Source organism: Aquarana catesbeiana, linkage group LG04, assembly GCF_042186555.1.
Source record: "Aquarana catesbeiana isolate 2022-GZ linkage group LG04, ASM4218655v1, whole genome shotgun sequence".
Taxonomy (NCBI): Eukaryota; Metazoa; Chordata; class Amphibia; order Anura; family Ranidae; genus Aquarana; species Aquarana catesbeiana.
Window position 1 is genome coordinate 413,367,756 of NC_133327.1, and position 18,298 is coordinate 413,386,053.

General features: G+C 47.5%; 1 protein-coding gene and 1 long non-coding RNA gene across 2 annotated transcripts in view; both read right to left on the reverse strand.

Annotated features, from left to right (window-relative positions):
• The window catches only part of LOC141140288 (pantetheinase-like), a 45,513-nt gene that overhangs the window by 18,013 nt on the left and 9,202 nt on the right, over window positions 1-18,298 (reverse strand). The window lies entirely within an intron of this gene.
• LOC141140289 (uncharacterized) lies at window positions 2,367-8,222 on the reverse strand. The gene is made up of 3 exons (XR_012243920.1): window positions 3,352-8,222; window positions 2,639-2,773; window positions 2,367-2,551 (listed from the first exon to the last, which is right to left on the reverse strand). It is a non-coding gene; the product is annotated as an uncharacterized lncRNA (long non-coding RNA).

An 18,298-nucleotide genomic window follows, 5' to 3' on the forward strand; every position in this document is an offset into this window, starting at 1 on the left:
AAAAAGACTAATTTTTTTTGTTTTCCTCAACAGTTTCCTTCCACGCCACAGGAATGGCAGACTGTGGCCTCCCACTTTGCCCAGCGGTGGGACTTTCCTAACTGCGGAGGGGCAATTGATGGGAAACATGTCCACATCGTCCCACCACCCAACTCAGGGTCATACTATTATAATTATAAGGGGTTCAATAGTATTGTGATGTTGGCGGTGGTGTCAGCTAATTACGAGTTCCTGTATGTGGACGTGGGGAAGAATGGCCGGATGTCCGATGGTGGAGTCATCACCCAGACGGAGTTTTACAGGCGTCTCCAGAATGGCAGCTTGGACTTGCCACCTCCAGAAGACAATGTGGAAGGACTCCCATTCGCTTTTGCGCTGGGGGACTATCTTATGCGGCCATCCCCGATGAGGACCCTCACCCCGGACCAGAGGGTTTTTTTAATTACCAGCTGGCCAGAGTCAGAAGAGTGGTGGAGAACACATTTGGAATCATGGCCAGCCAGTTCTGCCTATTTCTTACACCCATACATATGGCGGAGTATAAACTGAATCATATTATCCTGGCGTGCTGTGTTCTACATAACTTTTTACGGCAATATTCTGCCAACTATGCTGGCTCAGTTGGGCCTGAGGCCGGAATTCTAAATGAAACAACCCTGACAGTGCTTGAAAGTGGCCGTCCTGGCTTGCCCTCCCTGAGTGCCCGTGATGTCCGGCTAAGATACTTTGATTTCTTTGCGGGTAGGGGGGCCATCAATATGCCAGACAATGTGTGAAACCTTTATCAAATAAAAAAAAAATAAGCAAATCTTTGGTGACATTTACTGCTTGTGTTTGTTTTAGCTGACCCTGACAGAAATGTGGTGAGTCGTGAAAATGGCGTGATTGTGTAACCTTACAAAGCACTGTTGGGTGTTATTTACTAAAGGCAAAGACACTTTGCACTACGAGTGCACTTGAAACTGCACTTGTAGTGCAAAGTGGATTTGCCCTTATGAAATAACACCCATTGTCACAGAAAGCAGCAATTAGAGCACCACAAAAGTGTTGTAGCGTTGAGACAATTATCCACACATTCTGGATTAATAACAATCTTTTTCATACCTGCACAATCACATGTGCATTTTGACAAGGTTTTTAAAACAAACCAACATGTTTAATGGAAAAGGAAATGATTAATGCGCTACCTGAAAAAAGAAAAAACCAAAGCTGCTACAAACCATGTGACCAAAATGTGAACCAATACTAAATAAATTGTAGCGCTAAAATACACATATATCATATGAACAGAATGTCTCTGTAAACATAAAATAATGTCCCAATAGTGACGTATAGTCAAAGGAAAACCTGATAATCCACAGTGAATGAATGTGAACAGTGGAACCGTATGGCCCTGTTGAAGGTCTTTTGATCGAAACGCGTAGGGCGGTTTTATACCCTGTACACTGCCTTTTTTACATTTGTGATCATTTTTAGGTATAGCGGTTTTTTAGTAATAAATTACCCTGATTTACACTATGTGGAGGCATCCCTCTTTTTTTCCATATACTTTCGGGATTTGAGAAACAACTTCAACTTTGGAACCAGTTTTTGGCTTATTTCCCGTGTATCCAGAGGTGACATCCAGGCCTTACAGAGGCTCCATCTGCTTTCGACCACTTCACTTACCTGCCCGTGGTGGCTCACAGCTCGATTGATTCTATGCTAATGGCAGTAGAATCCAACAGTTCCAGTAAGCGTACCCCATCTATTCATGAGTTTGATGACATCTGAATTGGGATTTGGGAAGCAGAAGGAACTGCTACACCGTTCACATTCATTCACTGTGGATGATCACGTTTTCCTTTGACTATACGTCACTATTGGGACATTATTTTATGTTTACAGAGACATTCTGTTCATATGATATATGTGTCTTTTAGCTCTACAATTTATTTAGTAAACCAACATGTTTGTTGTATAACAATTTTTGGGGTGGCATTAGAAAAAGTAGAAATGTCCATTTAACATAAAACTGGCATGTGTAAAACCAACAAGAAAGACACAAATCTTGAAGTTATAAAGTTCACATTTGGTAGAACTTGAAGTCAATATCAGACATGAGTATTTAGGAACTGTGTTTGATATTGCGTTCATATGGGGTGAAGTCACCCCAGGAAAAGCCAAATTTTGAAGATGCACACCAATTTACGAATGTCAACATGTGCTAGCTGCCATCACGGGGGATCAAGGAACGTGTTTTGGGGGAGCAACCCCTTCCTCACAGATAATTTATTATTGAGGAAGGGGTTGCACCCCCAAAACACGTCCATTGATCTCCCGTGATGGCAGATAGCACATGTTGACACACTGTGTGCATCCTCAAAATTTGGCTTTTCTACAATTCACAAAAAATTTTAAATGTTGTAGCTAACCTTCTTATTTTTTTTAATAACATCATTGATGTTTTTCGTGATGTTTTCCAATGCAACATTACACCCCATGATCTCCCCGATCAGGATCTGTGCACTTTCTGAGGTGAAATGCTCTGGATCCACAACATCACGATCACCTAAAAAGAGAGAAACCAAAAAAAAACATGTATTATAAATCTGCCGGCATACATCTCTTACCTGAGCCTGTGGTCGCAGACACTCACCTGTTGTGGTGACTAGTTCCACCACGTCTTCTTCCTCCTCCTGCTCTTCTTGTGTTTGGGGTATTTCCCCTTCTTCCAGAGGTGGAGGGTCTCTGGTCTCCTCGGATGAGGGGTGTCCTCCGAGTCTTTTCTCCCCTATGTGAAACAAAAATGGTATACTTAGCACACAGATATTTGATGGCAGAACTATAAATATGAAACATTGCTTAGAAGTGGGGTACAATTGTCTATTTTGGCAGAGTTCCAAGATGTAGAATTTTGAGTGTCCTTTGTCAAGCTTGAATACTTACCTGTCTTGTACAAGCTTCACAGATGGAGACCCCCCTATAGTATACACTGGAGCACCTGTGTGGGCCCCCTAATAAAAAGGGTGTTCTTGTGTCCCACACTAGAGCTCCAGTGTCCAGATGTGAAAACTGCTGCTAAGTGTCCTCTCCTTACACAGAATCTAGTTTGCATTTCATTCTAGTAACAAACACATCTACACAACCAAATTAGTTTCATACAAGTAGGCCCTCAAAAATGTGGTCAAATGCATATGGCCAAAACAATGGTGTTTTATAGGCTGAAAGAAAAATGTTTGATACGAACGAATAAAGTGCCAATGAACATGAAAGTTGCCATTTTAAACTGTACAACAGTTAAGAAAAGCACATGGAGCAGCATGAACGTAATAAACACAAAAAGAATAGGAACACAGCACAACTACTTACTATTTTGCAGCACTCTCTGGATCTTTCGGTACTGCTCATGCTCTCTTAATTTTAGGTCCGACCACCGCTTCCTGAGTTGATCTTTCGATCGTTGTACTCGAAATTCCGGTGCAGACTCTTGACCACTTTCACCATGATCTTGGCCTTTCGGATATTGGGGTTGGGGTAAGGTCCATACTTTCCATCATAGTCGGCCCTCTTCAGGATGTCGACCATCTCCAACATCTCCCCAAGAGACATATTTGATGCCTTAAATCGTCTCCTTCAGGATCCAGACGTTTCCGGCTCTGGGCTTTCCTCCCCCTCCTCCTCGTTGCTATAATTAGCACGCACCTGCTGTGTCTCCGAAGGAAGAAGTGGAGGAGCCCAGCTTGAGTCAGGTATAGCATTCTTCTACAGATTTCTGGTCAATAAAGAAATGATCTTTACTAGATGTTACTATTGATCACTAATTGCTGATTTAATAAAGTGTTTTACATATCAATAGACAGTAGTGGGCAAAAATAATTGGGACAAGAATGAAAAATGCTGGGCTCAGAATTATCATCAGTTATATTTGTTAACATTCAATTTGCAACAGTCAGGAGGTGACAATTGTATGTGATTGATGACTATAAAAACTGAAAAAAACTGAAAAATGTCCCTTTTTCATACACAGGAAGACCTCAGCCAGGAGGAGGCTCTGGAATGTGGCAGCCAGGAAGAGGCGGGGCTAAGTTGCAGCCAGGAGGAGGCGGGGCTAAGTTGCAGCCAGGAGAAGCCTGGAACCAGTTGCAGCCTGACTGAATCGCAGGTTCTTCCCCCCCCCGCCTTCCATACAAAAGACCCAGGAAGGGGACTCACATGCAGGATTCAGCGCTCAGGCTCATTCAGGCTTCTGCATCCCTCAGAGCCTTACCTACTCCTGAAGAGGCCTTTGCCTGCATGGCTGCCACCAAACTGAAGTGCATGCAGGAGGATCAACGCCTCATGTGTGAGCAACTTATTTATAAAGTCCTAACTAAGGAGGTGAGTGGCAAAATCACACTCAAGACCGACGTGATTGAGTTGGACCATCCTCCTCCTCCTTCTCCTGCTGCCACAACTCCACCACCAGAGCCACAGCGTGGAAGGAAGCGTGGAAGGAAGTGTGGAAGGAAGACCAGAGAGTGATGGCCCTGGGTTCAGTCTGGTCTGACAAAAGATGCAGTCTCTTGTATGACCACAGCCTGGGGACACAGATGTCATCTGCTGCTTTCTGGATCTCTGGGACTTCTGGACCAGACTGCACTACCTTAGATATGGACTCCTCAGGCCACCAATTTTGCAGTAAAATAATTGATGTCTGCCCTGGGGGTCAAAGGCTTCACCTATTTCTGCTGTTTCTCCAGTGTTTCCTCCCTCTTTTTTTGGTTGTGAGCCCTTAATAAAGGCATTTTTGGTTCAATTATACTCGCCTATGTGTGTTTTCCTTCCAAAAAAATAGTTTGTTGGTGAGGATTCAGGTACATTTCAAATATACAATGTGAAATTAACAAGTGACACCAACACCAAACAATCTCATTGAGATTCAATAATATAAGATATCAATGGTGTTGTGGTAACTTGACACACAAAACACACACCAAAAAATTCTTTATTAAAAAGCATAAAAAATTTTTTAACAAAAAACAGCCTTGAAAACAAATTTTTTTACAATTAAAAACAAACCAAAAAAAAATTGGTCAGATGTGACAAATCAAAATATATTGAGGGAATCCCAATAAATAATAAAGAAAGAAGTTTGTGAGAAGTCTGTGTGAATATGAGCAGCAAAACTACTTCATTCTTCTCCCATTATAAAGAAGAAGAGAGTGCGCTGTATTAAACCATTTTTTACATAGCACCGTGATGAAAGTTCTATATCCATTGCGAACGCTAATTTTACCAGACCGGGCTGTTCCGTCTCTGAATTTCTTCTGAGCATGCGTGGCACTTTGTGTGCCGGAACAGGCCACACACGGTCGGAATTGACGCGATCAGATTTTGTTGTCGGAAAATTTTATAGCCTACTCTCAAACTTTGTGTGTCGGAAAATTCGATGGAAAATGTCCGATGGAGCCCACACACGGTCAAAATTTCCGACAACACGCTCCGATCGGACATTTTCCATCGGAAAATCCGACCTTGTGTACGGGGCATAAGTCCTCACAGTTACTCTTGGTGGGCGCAGGAACGGGCCCTAGTGTAAAATATTATATAAAGAATTGTAATTACGTGTCCCTGTTAAACAGGGGCAGAAAAACTGGGCCTTAGGCACTGATGCCACAACACTGCAACCCCTCACAGATACTCTAGTTCAAGCACAGGAATGAGCCCTGCTGCAAAGTATTGCATCACAAATTGTAATTACATGCCCCAGTTAAACAGGGGCTGTAAAATTGGGCCTTAGCCACTGGTACTGGTGCCACAACACTACAACCCCTCATAGATACTTTAGTTGAGCGCAGCAACAAACCCTCCTGCAAAATAGTGCAAAAAAATTGTAATTACACGCCCCTGTTAAACAGGGGCTGAAAAATTGGGCCTTAGCCACTGGTGGCGGTGCCCAGAACCAAAAATGTTTTTACAAGCTATCAGCATGATCATTGAGGAGGAAGAGGATAGTCACTCAGCATAACAGGATAGTCACTCAGCATCAGCATAGGCAGTCTTGAAGAGATCTGACATTTCAAAAAAAATTATTCGGTTACATCAGCATCAGGCGCTTGGTAGCTGGTGGTGATCCAAGACTGATTCATTTTTATGAAGGTCAGTCAATCGTCCGAGTCGGTGGACAGGTGCACCCTGTGATCGGTTACAAAGCCTCCAGCAGCACTGAATGTGCGTTCCGAAAGAACGCTGGATGCAGGACAGGCCAGTAGCTCAATTGTATACTGTGCAAGCTCTGGCTAGTGATCCATCCTCAAGACCCAGTAACCCAGAGGATTTTCGGTGGGAAAGGTGTCCAAGACAGATCTTGCCCCTAGGTATTCCTGCACCATGTAAAACAGACGTTGGCGATGGTTGCTGGAACCGATCATACCTTGGGGCTGCGGACTAAAAAATTGTCTGAACGCATAGGTCATACGGCCAACTTCTCCAACGCTACTTCTTTGACTGACTGAAGCCTCAGCAACACATTGTCCAGGAACGGGAGTTTGTAACCTCCCAGTCTCTGGGAACGCATTGCACAGACCTTTCTGCAAGGCCTCCCAAAGATGTTTCATCCTCTGCACCCTCTGTGATGGCAAGATAAGGTCTGCAACCTTACCCTTGTAACAAGAATCAAGGAGGGTTGCCAGCCAGTAATGATCCCTCTCCTTGATACCACAAATACGAGGATCCTTCCACAGGCTTTTCAGGATCAGGGAGGCCATGTAGCGTAGGTTTGCTGAGGCAGTCGGTCCAGAGTCCTCTGGGTCACTAAGGACGACATGATCTGCAGCCACCTCCTCCCAGCCACGTACAAGTCCATGATCCCTTGAAGACTGCTGCTGATGCTGAGTGCCAGGCGCCACCTCCATGCTGACACAATCCTCCTCCTCATCCTCTTCCTGTGTGATCGGCGGGCACACTGTCTGGATAAAGGGGGCCTTGAGAGCTAAGGAAGTCCTCCTCTTCCTGCCTCTGTTCTGTCTCAAGTGCCCTGTCCATTATTCCACGCAGTGTGTGCTCCAAGAGGTGGAAAAGAGGAACAGTGTCACTGATGCATGCACTGTCACTGCTCACCATCCTCGTGGCCTCCTCAAATGGTGACAGGACAGTGCATGCATCCCTGATCATGGCCCACTAGCGTGGGGAAAAAAACAAAGCTCCCCTGACCCTGTCCTGGTGCCAAAGTCGCACAGGTACTCATTGATGGCCCTCTGCTGCCTGTGCATCCGCTGCAGCATGACCAATGTTGAGTTCCACTTGGTGGGCATGTCACAGATTAGGCGGTTCTTAGACAGGTTAAATTCTTTTTGGAGGTCAGCCAGCCGAGCACTGGCATTGTATGACCGACGGAAATGCACACAGACTTTCCTGGCCTGCCTCAGGACATCCTGTAAGCCCGGGTACCTGCCCAAGAACCTCTGCTCCACCAAGTTAGGGATGTGAGCCAAACAGGGCACATGGGTCAGTTGTCCCTGTCGGAGGGTGGAGAGGAGGTTGGTGCCATTGTCGCAAACCACCATTCCTGCCTTAAGCTGGCGTGGCGTCAACCACCTTTGAGCCTGCCCCTGCAGAACTGACAGAATCTATGCCCCAGTTTGGCTCCTGTCCCCCAAGCACACCAGCTCAAGCACCGCATGGCATCTTTTGGCCTGCGTACTTGCGTAGCCCCTTGAACGTCTACAGAGCACTGCTGGTTCCAAGGACAAAGCACAGGAAGAAGCCATGGAGGAACCACCTCTAACACTACTGCATCCTTCCCAGCTGCCAGCAGAGTCACCCAATGTGCCGTGAAAGATAGGTAACATCCCTGTCCATGCCTGCTGGACCATGAGTCAGCGGTAATATGCACCTTAACGCTGACCGCTCTGTCCAGTGAGGCCAAGACATTGCCTTGCACATGCCGGTAGAGAGCCGGAATCGCCGTCCGTGAGAAAAAGTGGCGTTTAGGAACCTGCCACTGAGGAACTGCACATTTCACAAACTCACGGAAGGGGCAGAGTCTACCAACTGAAAAGCAGTTGAAGTGCTAGCAAATTAGCCAAGCTAGCATTCAACCGCTGGGCATGTGGATGGCTGGGAGCGAACTTCTTTCAGCGGTGCAGCCGCTGGGGCAGGGAAATTTGCCTGGTACAATCTGACGTTGGTGTACCAATAGCAGATTGCCCGCAAGTACTTGGCTGTGACACACCTAATTCTACACCTTCATTCTTCTCAGTGCAGGTCTCAGAGAGGATTGAAGGTATAGTGGGGTTGGAGATCCCAGATGAAGAGGAGCAAGGAGAGGTCCTCTTTGTTCTTTGGTGTGGGTCTTTTAGGTAAGCTTGCCAACGAACTGCATGGCAGGTCGACATATGTCTGGTCAAGCATGTGGTGCCCAAGCAGGTAATGTTTTGGCCACGCGAGATATGCTTGAGACATATGTTGCAAATAGCAGTGGTGCAATCTGATGCACTCGTCCCAAAAAAGGCCCACACCAAAGAACTTTTGGAATAACGAGCAGAGACAGCAGCGCCTTGCACATGCGGAGCTCTGCGGTGTGATGCAGTCGGTGTGCTGCCCTTAAGCTGGCCCCTGGAGGGCATCCTGCCTCATTGGTGATGTGCCTCCTCCTCTCTCCTATCAGGCACCCACGTGGAGTCAGTGACCTCATCATCCCCTCCCTCCTCATCACTGGAGCAAACCTGGCAGTATGCTGCAGCAGGGGGAGCATGCCAGATTGCTGTCCTTCCTGGGCACCCCCTCTCTCTGGGCTCACGTTACTGCCTTCCTCTAGCTGGGTACCATCATTAGAGCCTTCAAAACACTGGGCATCCTCCTGGAGCATGTACCCAACACTGTGGTCAAACAGTTCGGGGGACTCCTCAGGAGCACATGGTGGGGCTAGGGAAGGAGTGACTGATGCCATTGAGCCGAGGGAAGAGACCACATTGGCAGCTGCTTTGCCAGACAAAGTACCCTGAGCCTGGGTGAGAGAGGATGAGGAGGATGAGGACGGCTTAGTCATCCACTCTACCAAGTCTACCGCATGTTGCAGCTCAACATGACCAGCTGCCGAAAAAAAGGACAAGCGTGTCCCACGGCCATGTGCTGATGAGGATACACTGTGTCCACGACCAGCACTGTTGCCTCTAGACACAGAGCCTGCTTGCCCTCTTTTATTGGCTTGTGACTGTCTGCCTCTCCTTGTTGCATACATACTAATGACCTGCAGTGAGATGTAGCTGCACAAAACTGGGATGTATATATATACTGATTATACTGCAGCTAGCAGAATCAACTGCCTGCCTGTAGTATTATTAGTATGAGAATACCAGAAATTGTCTTCAGGTAGCACACTGTAAAGGGTACACAGTACACTAACTGTAAATACTTAAAGCTGCCTGCCTGTGGTATTAATAGGATCAAAAGAACACCAGCACTTGTCTTCAGGTGACAATAGGTGCATACTGTGCAGGTTGCAAAGTACACTAACTGTAAATATTTAAAGCTGCCTGCCTGTGGTATTAATAGGATCAGAAGAAGAACACCAGCACATGTCTTCAGGTAGCTATAGGTGCACACTGTGCAGGGTACACAGTACACTAACTGTAAATACTTAAAGCTGCCTACCTGTGGTATTAATAGAATCAGAAGAACACCAGCAATTGTTTTCAGGTAGCTTTAGGTGCACACTGTGCAGGGTACACAGTACACTAACTGTAAATACTTAAAGCTGCCTGCCTGTGGTATTAATAGGATCAGAAGAAGAACACCAGCACTTGTCTTCAGGTAGCTATAGGTGCACACTGTGCAGGGTACACTAACTGTAAATACTTAAAGCTGCCTGCCTGTGGTATTAATAGGATCAGAAGAATATATATATATATATATATATATATATATATATATATATATATATATATATATATATATACATACACACAACACACTGTAAGTGCAGCTAACTGACTCGCCTGACTACTGTATCTAACTTAAATCAAATGACACTGTCTCTCTCTCTGTCTATCTCTCTCTGCCGCCGCAACACACTACATAAGGCCGCCACGCAGGCGGCCTTATATAGTGTGGGGCGTGTACTAAACCCCCTGAGCCATAATTGGCCAAAGCCACCCTGGCTTTGGCCAATTACGGCTCTCTGTACAGACGGCACTATGATTGGCCAAGCATGCGGGTCATAGTGCATGCTTGGCCAATCATCAGCCAGCAATGCACTGCGATGCCGCAGTGAATTATGGGCCGTGACACACCACTCGAGTTTGGCACAAACGGCCCAAAACGTTCCCAATTTGACGAACAGGCGATGTTCGAGTCGAACATGGGTTCGACTTGAACTTGAAGCTCATCCCTACTCCACAGCAATGTGAAAGACTCATTGCCAGTTTACGCAAATGCTTGATTGCAGTTGTTGCCTCCAAGGATGGCACAACCAGTTATTAGGTTTAGGGGGAAATTACTTTTTCACATAAAGACAGGCAGGTTTGGACAGCTTGTTTGCCTTAATAAATTAAACCATCATTTAAAAACTGCATTTTGTATCTACTTGGGTTAGCTTTGTGTAATAATAACATTTGTTTGATGCTCTGAGGCATTTAAGTGTGCCAAATATAGAAAAAAATATATAAAAACAGAAAGGGGTCAAATACTTTTTCACAGCATTGTACATACACTTTGGCTCATTTGGACAGGAGCCAATGCCTCCCGCTGCTGTCTTAGCCAATGAGGAGGGAGAGACGCAGGACAGTCAAAGCTCTTGTGCACATCGCTGGTTCGAGATGGGGCTCAGGTATGTATTGGGAGGGGGGGGACGGACTGGGGGCTGCTGCAGCACACAGGGGTTTTTTTTTTAACCTTGAGCCTTTATAACACATTAAAGCATTTTACTTGCATTTGTTTATTTGGGGACTTCCTTATGGCAAGGATAATATTTTGAATGTTGCTAAATATACACACGTATACAGTATATGGATATTTTAGGAGGTTTTTCTAAAGTATGTTTTTTTAATTCTTTTTTTCAATTCAAAGTGAAGAAGAATCTTTTGTATGAGAAATAACTTTCTTGTATTTTTTTTTCTATAGATGTTGTTGTGATTTCATATCCTATATTAATATTTCACTGGAATGCAGGGTATCCATCAATTAATTATAGTTATACTTCTTGATAAAGCATTGAGCATGTATAAAAACATGACATGGGGTTTAGATGCACTTTAAGGTGTATTTTGTTGACAGGGCTAAAGTTGCATACACCTAAAACATTAATGCCGCGTACACACGAGCGGACTTTCTATCCTACTTGGTCCGGCACACTTTCCGACGGACTTTGTCCGCCAGGTGCGCCGGACTTTAAAACGGACGGACTTGCCCACACACGCCGGGACTTTCCGGCGGGCTAAGTCCGCCCGTCTTTCCGACGGACTTTCGCCGGAGTTCCGGCGGACTTTCAGAATGAACGGACTTGCCCACACACGGACAAGTCCGTTCATTTTGAACGTGACTCAGGTGCGACGGGACTAGAAAAGGATGTCAATCTTGCCGCTTTTATCGGCGAGATTGACACCTTGCTAGCCCCGTCGCGGGGCATACCAGGCCCTTAGGTCTGGTATGGATTATAAAGGGGAACCCCGCTACGCCGAAAAAACGGCGTGGGGTCCCCCTAAAATCCATACCAGACCCCGATCCGAGCACGCAGCCTGGCCGGTCAGGAAAGGGGGTGGGGACGAGCGAGCGCCCCCCCCCCCTCCTGAACCGTACCAGGCCGCATGCCCTCAACATGGGGGGTGGGTGCTTTGGGGGAGGGGGGCGCCCTGCGCCCCCCCCCCAAAGCACCTTGTCCCCATGTTGATGAGGACAAGGGCCTCTTCCCGACAACCCTGGCCGTTGGTTGTCGGGGTCTGCGGGCGGGGGCTTATCGGAATCTGGGAGCCCCCTTTAATAAGGGGGCCCCCAGATCCCGGCCCCCCACCCTATGTAAATGAGTATGGGGTACATGGTACCCCTACCCATTTACCTAGGAAAAAAGTGTAAGTAATAAAACACACTACACAGGTTTTTAAAATATTTTATTAAACAGCTCCGGGGGGGGGATCTTCCTCCGGCTTCGGGGGTCTTCTTCCGGCTTCGGGGGTCCCTCCGCTTCATCTTCTCCCGGCGTCCGGTTGGTTCTTCTCCGCTCTCCGGCCTCTTCTCCCGGTGTCGCAGGTCTTCGGCCGGCCCCTCCGCTCTCTTCATGTAGCTCTATTGCGAGCGGAGGTCCGGACTTCTGGGCTTCTTGGCTTCTTGGCTTCTCTTCTCTTCCCCCAGATGTTGACACGACGCTCTCTCCGGCTGGACTGGTCTCTGAGGGCTGCGTTGTGACTTATATAGGCGGAGACCCCGCCCCCATATGATGTCACAGTCCCTGGGCATGCTGGGACTGTGACGTTTTAGGGGGCGTGGTCGACCACGCCCCCTAAAACGTCACAGTCCCAGCATGCCCAGGGACTGTGACATCATATGGGGGCGGGGTCTCCGCCTATATAAGTCACAACGCAGCCCTCAGAGACCAGTCCAGCCGGAGAGAGCGTCGTGTCAACATCTGGGGGAAGAGAAGAGAAGCCAAGAAGCCAAGAAGCCAAGAAGCCCAGAAGTCCGGACCTCCGCTCGCAATAGAGCTACATGAAGAGAGCGGAGGGGCCGGCCGAAGACCTGCGACACCGGGAGAAGAGGCCGGAGAGCGGAGAAGAACCAACCGGACGCCGGGAGAAGATGAAGCGGAGGGACCCCCGAAGCCGGAAGAAGACCCCCGAAGCCGGAGGAAGATCCCCCCCCCGGAGCTGTTTAATAAAATATTTTAAAAACCTGTGTAGTGTCTTTTATTACTTACACTTTTTTCCTAGGTAAATGGGTAGGGGTACCATGTACCCCATACTCATTTACATAGGGTGGGGGGCCGGGATCTGGGGGCCCCCTTATTAAAGGGGGCTCCCAGATTCCGATAAGCCCCCGCCCGCAGACCCCGACAACCAACGGCCAGGGTTGTCGGGAAGAGGCCCTTGTCCTCATCAACATGGGGACAAGGTGCTTTGGGGGGGGGGGGGCGCAGGGCGCACCCACCCCCCATGTTGAGGGCATGCGGCCTGGTACGGTTCAGGAGGGGGGGGGCGCTCGCTCGTCCCCACCCCCTTTCCTGACCGGCCAGGCTGCGTGCTCGGATCGGGGTCTGGTATGGATTTTAGGGGGACCCCACGCCGTTTTTTCGGCGTAGCGGGGTTCCCCTTTATAATCCATACCAGACCTAAGGGCCTGGTATGCCCCGCGCTCGCCGCAATAGGAAGATTTGTTTTTCCTATTGCAGCGAGCGCGAGATGCAATACCATCCCCTCGTGTCGTATTACGAGCGGGCTTTCCGTCGGACCAGCACACACACGAGCGGACTTTCCGCCCGAAACTGAGTCCGACGGAAAGATTTCAAACATGTTTAAAATCTAGGTCCGGCGGGCTTTTGGGAAGAAATCCGCCGGAAAAGTCCGCCGCCGCCCACACACGGGCGGATTGTCCGGCACACTCTGGTCCGCCGGACCAAGTATGCCGGAAAGTCCGCTCGTGTGTACGCGGCATTACACAAACTTTTTGTATTACAGCAGTGACATCATTACAGGGATACGGTGATAATAGCACTGTGTGTGTCCACAATAGCACTTGTCTTATGTGTATTATGTGTTATGTATGATATATTCAGCAAGAACATCCACAGAAAGGTGGGACTGTTATACCCCAATAGCTTGAAACTTCAGAGGTTCAGTCATTATCTCTACAACAATTTGTAATATACCTAACCAAAGTAAACATGTATTATGATTGGAGTTTACATGTGTTTGCGTAGGGTTTCCCAAAATAGTCTGGTTTACTGCCACACTCCAAAGACAAGCTGGTATGTTACTTGGCGCCTGTCTATATTGGCCCTAGTATGCGTTAGGGATGAGCCGAACACCCCCCTGTTCGGTTCGCACCAGAACATGCGAACAGGAAAAAAGTTTGTTCGAACACGTGAACACCGTTAAAGTCTATGGGACACGAACATAAATAATAAAAAGTGCTAATTTTAAAGGCTTATATGCAAGTTATTGTCATAAAAAGTGTTTGGGGACCCGGGTCCTGCCCCAGGGGACATGGATCAATGCAAAAAAAAGTTTTAAAAACTGCAGTTTTTTCGGGAGCAGTGATTTTAATAATGCTTAAAGTCAAACAATAAAAGTGTAATATTCCTTTAAATTTCGTACTTGGGGGATGTCTATAATATACCTGTAAAGGGGCGCATGTTTCCCGTGTTTAGAACAGTCTGACAGCAAAATGACATTTCAAAGGAAAAAAAGTAATTTAAAACTACTCGCGGCTATTGCATTGCCGCTCCGACAATACACATAGAAGTTCATTGATAAAAACGTCATGGGAATTCCCCACAGGGGAACCCTGAACCAAAATTTTTTAAAAAAATGACGTGGAGGTCCCCCTAAATTCCATACCAGACCCCTCAGGTCTGGTATGGATTTTAAGGGGAACCCCGCGCCAAAATTAAAAAAAAAAAACGGCGTTGGGGACCCCCAAAAATCCATACCAGACCCTTATCCGAGCATGCAACCTGGCAGGCTGCAGGAAAAGAGGGGGGATGGGGGACGAGAGAGCGGCCCCCCCTCCTGAACCGTACCAGGCCAAGTAGGTAGCCCCCCAAAACACCTTGTCCCCATGTTGATGAGGACAAGGGCCTCATCCCCACAACCCTGGCCCGTGGTTGTGGGGGTCTGCGGGTGGGGGGCTTATCGGAATCTGGAAGCCCCCTTTAACAAGGGGATCCCCAGATCTCGCCCCCCCCCTGTGTACCCCTACCATTACACTAAAAAACTGTCAAAATGTTAAAAATGACAAGAGACAGTTTTTGACTAATTTCCTTTATTTAAATGCTCCTTCTTTCTTCTATCTTCCTTCATCTTCTTCTTCTTCTGGTTCTTCCTCCGGTGTTCTCGTCCAGCATCTCCTCCGCGGTGTCTTCTATCTTCTTCTCCTCCATGGCTTCCGCACCCATGGCATGGGGGGAGGCTCTCGCTCTTCTCTTCATCTTCTTCTCTTCTTCATCTTCTTCTCCGGGCCGCTCCGCATCCGTGCTGGCATGGTGGGAGGCTCCCGCTGTGTGACGCATCTCCTCTTCTGACGGTTCTTAAATAATGGGGCGGGGCCTCTCGGTGACCCCACCCACCTCTGACGCATGGTGACTTGACGGGACTTCCCTGTGACGTCACGGGGAATGCCACAGGGAAGTCCCATCATGTCACGTGCTTCAGAGGGGGCGGGGTCACTGGGTGGCCCCACCCCCCCATTATTTAAGAACCGTCAGAAGAGGAGACGCGTCACACAGTGGGAGCCTCCCACCATGCCAGCATGGATGCAGAGCGGCCCGGAGAAGAAGATGAAGAAGAGAAGAAGATGAAGAGAAGAGCGGGAGCCTCCCCCCATGCCACGGGTGCGTAGCGGCCCTAGGAGAAGAAGATAGAAGACGCCGCAGAGAAGATGCTGGATGAGAACACCGGAGGAAGAACCAGAAGAGCCAGAAGAACCAGAAGAAGAAGAGGAAGAAGAAGATGAAGGAAGATAGAAGAAAGAAGAAGCATTTAAATAAAGGAATTGTCAAAAACTGTCTCTTGTCATTTTTAACATTTTTGACAGTTTTTTAGTGAAATGGTAGGGGTACTTTTGTACCCCCTTACCATTTCACACAGGGGGGAGGGCCGGGATCTGGGGGTCCCCTTGTTAAAGGGGGCTTCCAGATTCCGATAAGCCCCCCACCCGCAGACCCCCACAACCACCGGCCAGGGTTGTGGGGATGAGGCCCTTATCCTAATCAACATGGGGACAAGGTGTTTTGGGGGGCTACCCCAAAGCACCCTCCCAATGTTTAGGGCATGTGGCCTGCTACGGTTCAGGAGGGGGGGCTGCTCTCTCTCCCCCCTCTTTTCCTGCGGCCTGCCAGGTTGCATGCTCAGATAAAGGTCTGGTATGGAATTTAGGGGGACCCCCACGTCATTTTTTTTTAAATTTTGGCCGGGGTTCCCCTTAATATCCATACCAGACATGAAGGGCCTGGTATGGAATTTAGGGGGACCCCCCCCATGTCATTTTTTAAAAAATTTTGGTTCAGGGTTCCCCTGTGGGGACTGGCAATGCAATAGCCGCGAGTAGTTTTAAATGACTTTTTCTCCTTTGAAGTGTCATTTTGCTGTCAGACTGTTCTAAACACGGGAAACATGTGCCCCTTTACAGGTATACTATAGACACCCCCCAGCTACGAAATTTAAAGGAATATTACACTTTTATTGTTTCACTTTAAGCATTATTAAAATCACTGCTCCTGAAAAAACGGCCGTTTTAAAAACTTTTTTTTTGCATTGATCCATGTCCCCTGGGGCAGGACCCAGGTCCCCAAACACTTTTTATGACAATAACTTGCATATAAGCCTTTAAAATTAGCACTTTTGATTTCTCCCATAGACTTTTAAAGGGTGTTCCGCGGCATTCGAATTTGCCGCGAACACCCCAAACTGTTCGCTGTTCGGCGAACTTGCGAACAGCCGATGTTCGAGTCGAACATGAGTTCGACTCTAACTCGAAGATCATCCCTAGTAGGCGTGTGTGTACATATTGTAAGCTCCTTATGGGCAGGGGTATGTCAATATACTGTACACTTCCTATCCAGGTACAACCCATTTTCTTCAAATGTGTCAACTCCCTGTTTTGAGAGTTTGTATGGTCCCACTGGAAACCTTGAATTCAGCTCCGACTTCTCCACCTTCCCAAACGCCAGGGTGGAGTCAGCCTCCTAGATATACGGGTGTACTACAAGGGGGCCCATCTCACTAGGCTGATCGACTGGCATTGTCATACCGAGGCCAAACACTGGGTGGCTATGGAAATGGAAGACTTATGTGGAACTGCGAAAGCTGGCCATGGATCACTCTTTCATTGCCAAAGGATCTCAGTGATCATCCCACTCTTGGTGGTACATTGAAGGTCTCCAGAAACACCTTTCTCAGCTCTTTGGTCTCTCCATTACCTTCCCCCCATGATCCCTATTCTGGGTAGCCTGGAATTTGAGCCGGGCCTTCAGAGTACCCAGTTTCAGCTCCTGGTGTCCGGTGGTCATCTCCACCTCTGGGACTTCTTTGGGCCTGATGGTAAGCTTACTTCTTCGGCCCTGGCCACCACCTCAGATCCCCCTTTAGATTTCTGGAGTGCTCCAACATTTTCTTTGTAAATGCTCTTGCTCTCCTGGTATTTTTTGTCCACTCTCGGAACTGGAGATTATCTGTCACAGGAACCAATTCGCCATAGCCTTTCTATCATATATGCAGCCATATGGACTTTACCCCTGGCTTTCTCTCCAAATGGGAATCTGATTTGGTCATGCAATTCACAGATTCACAAAAAGAGAAAATTCTCCACTTTGCGCAGAAGTCGTCTATTGGCCATAAAGGTTCAGGACACCAATTACAAGATCTTAACCAGATGGTACTGGGTGTCCATTACTCTGCATTGTTTCTTTCCTCAGGTATCAGACACCTGCTGGCAATGTGGTGCGGGACAAGGTACAATGCTACATAGCTTTTGGGACTGCCCAAAATTTACACAGTTTGGCAAGCAGTGGCCGGGACTGTTAAACACTTGACAAATGTTGACCTGGTGGGGAAGCCAGTGGCATACTTGCTGCACCTCACAGGATGACCCATTAAAAAATATAAAGCTTCCCTTACAATTCACTTGCTGAATGCAGCAAAGGCATATATCCCCTTGTGCTGGAGGTCTGTGAATCCGCCTTCAAAGTCTCTTTGGTTTTCCAAAATCAATGAACTCAGGGACATGGAGGACCTCACGGCTATCCTACATAACAGGGAGGAGATCTGTTGTGACACTTGGAGGCCGTGGCAATATTTTTTGTACACTAATGCCTATTTGCAGGAAGTCTTACAACCCGGCTGAGCCACCAGGGCCTGTGGATCTTTTTTTTTGCCCCCAGGTTGAGAGAGACTGTTTTTGCTAGTTTCTCCCTCCTTCCTTCACTTTTTTCTTCTTTACCTCCTTTTCCCTCCTCTCCCTACCCCCTTCCCCTACCTCCCTTATTCCCCTCCCATGCCCTTTATGAAGTTTGGTTATATATCCTTTGTAGTTTTGGTAGTTACCCCACCATATTTATTATATTATATATTTTGTCCATCTGGTTGTAGGCCATGCCTCGGTCATTATAGCCTCTGGGACCTCTCTGATTCTT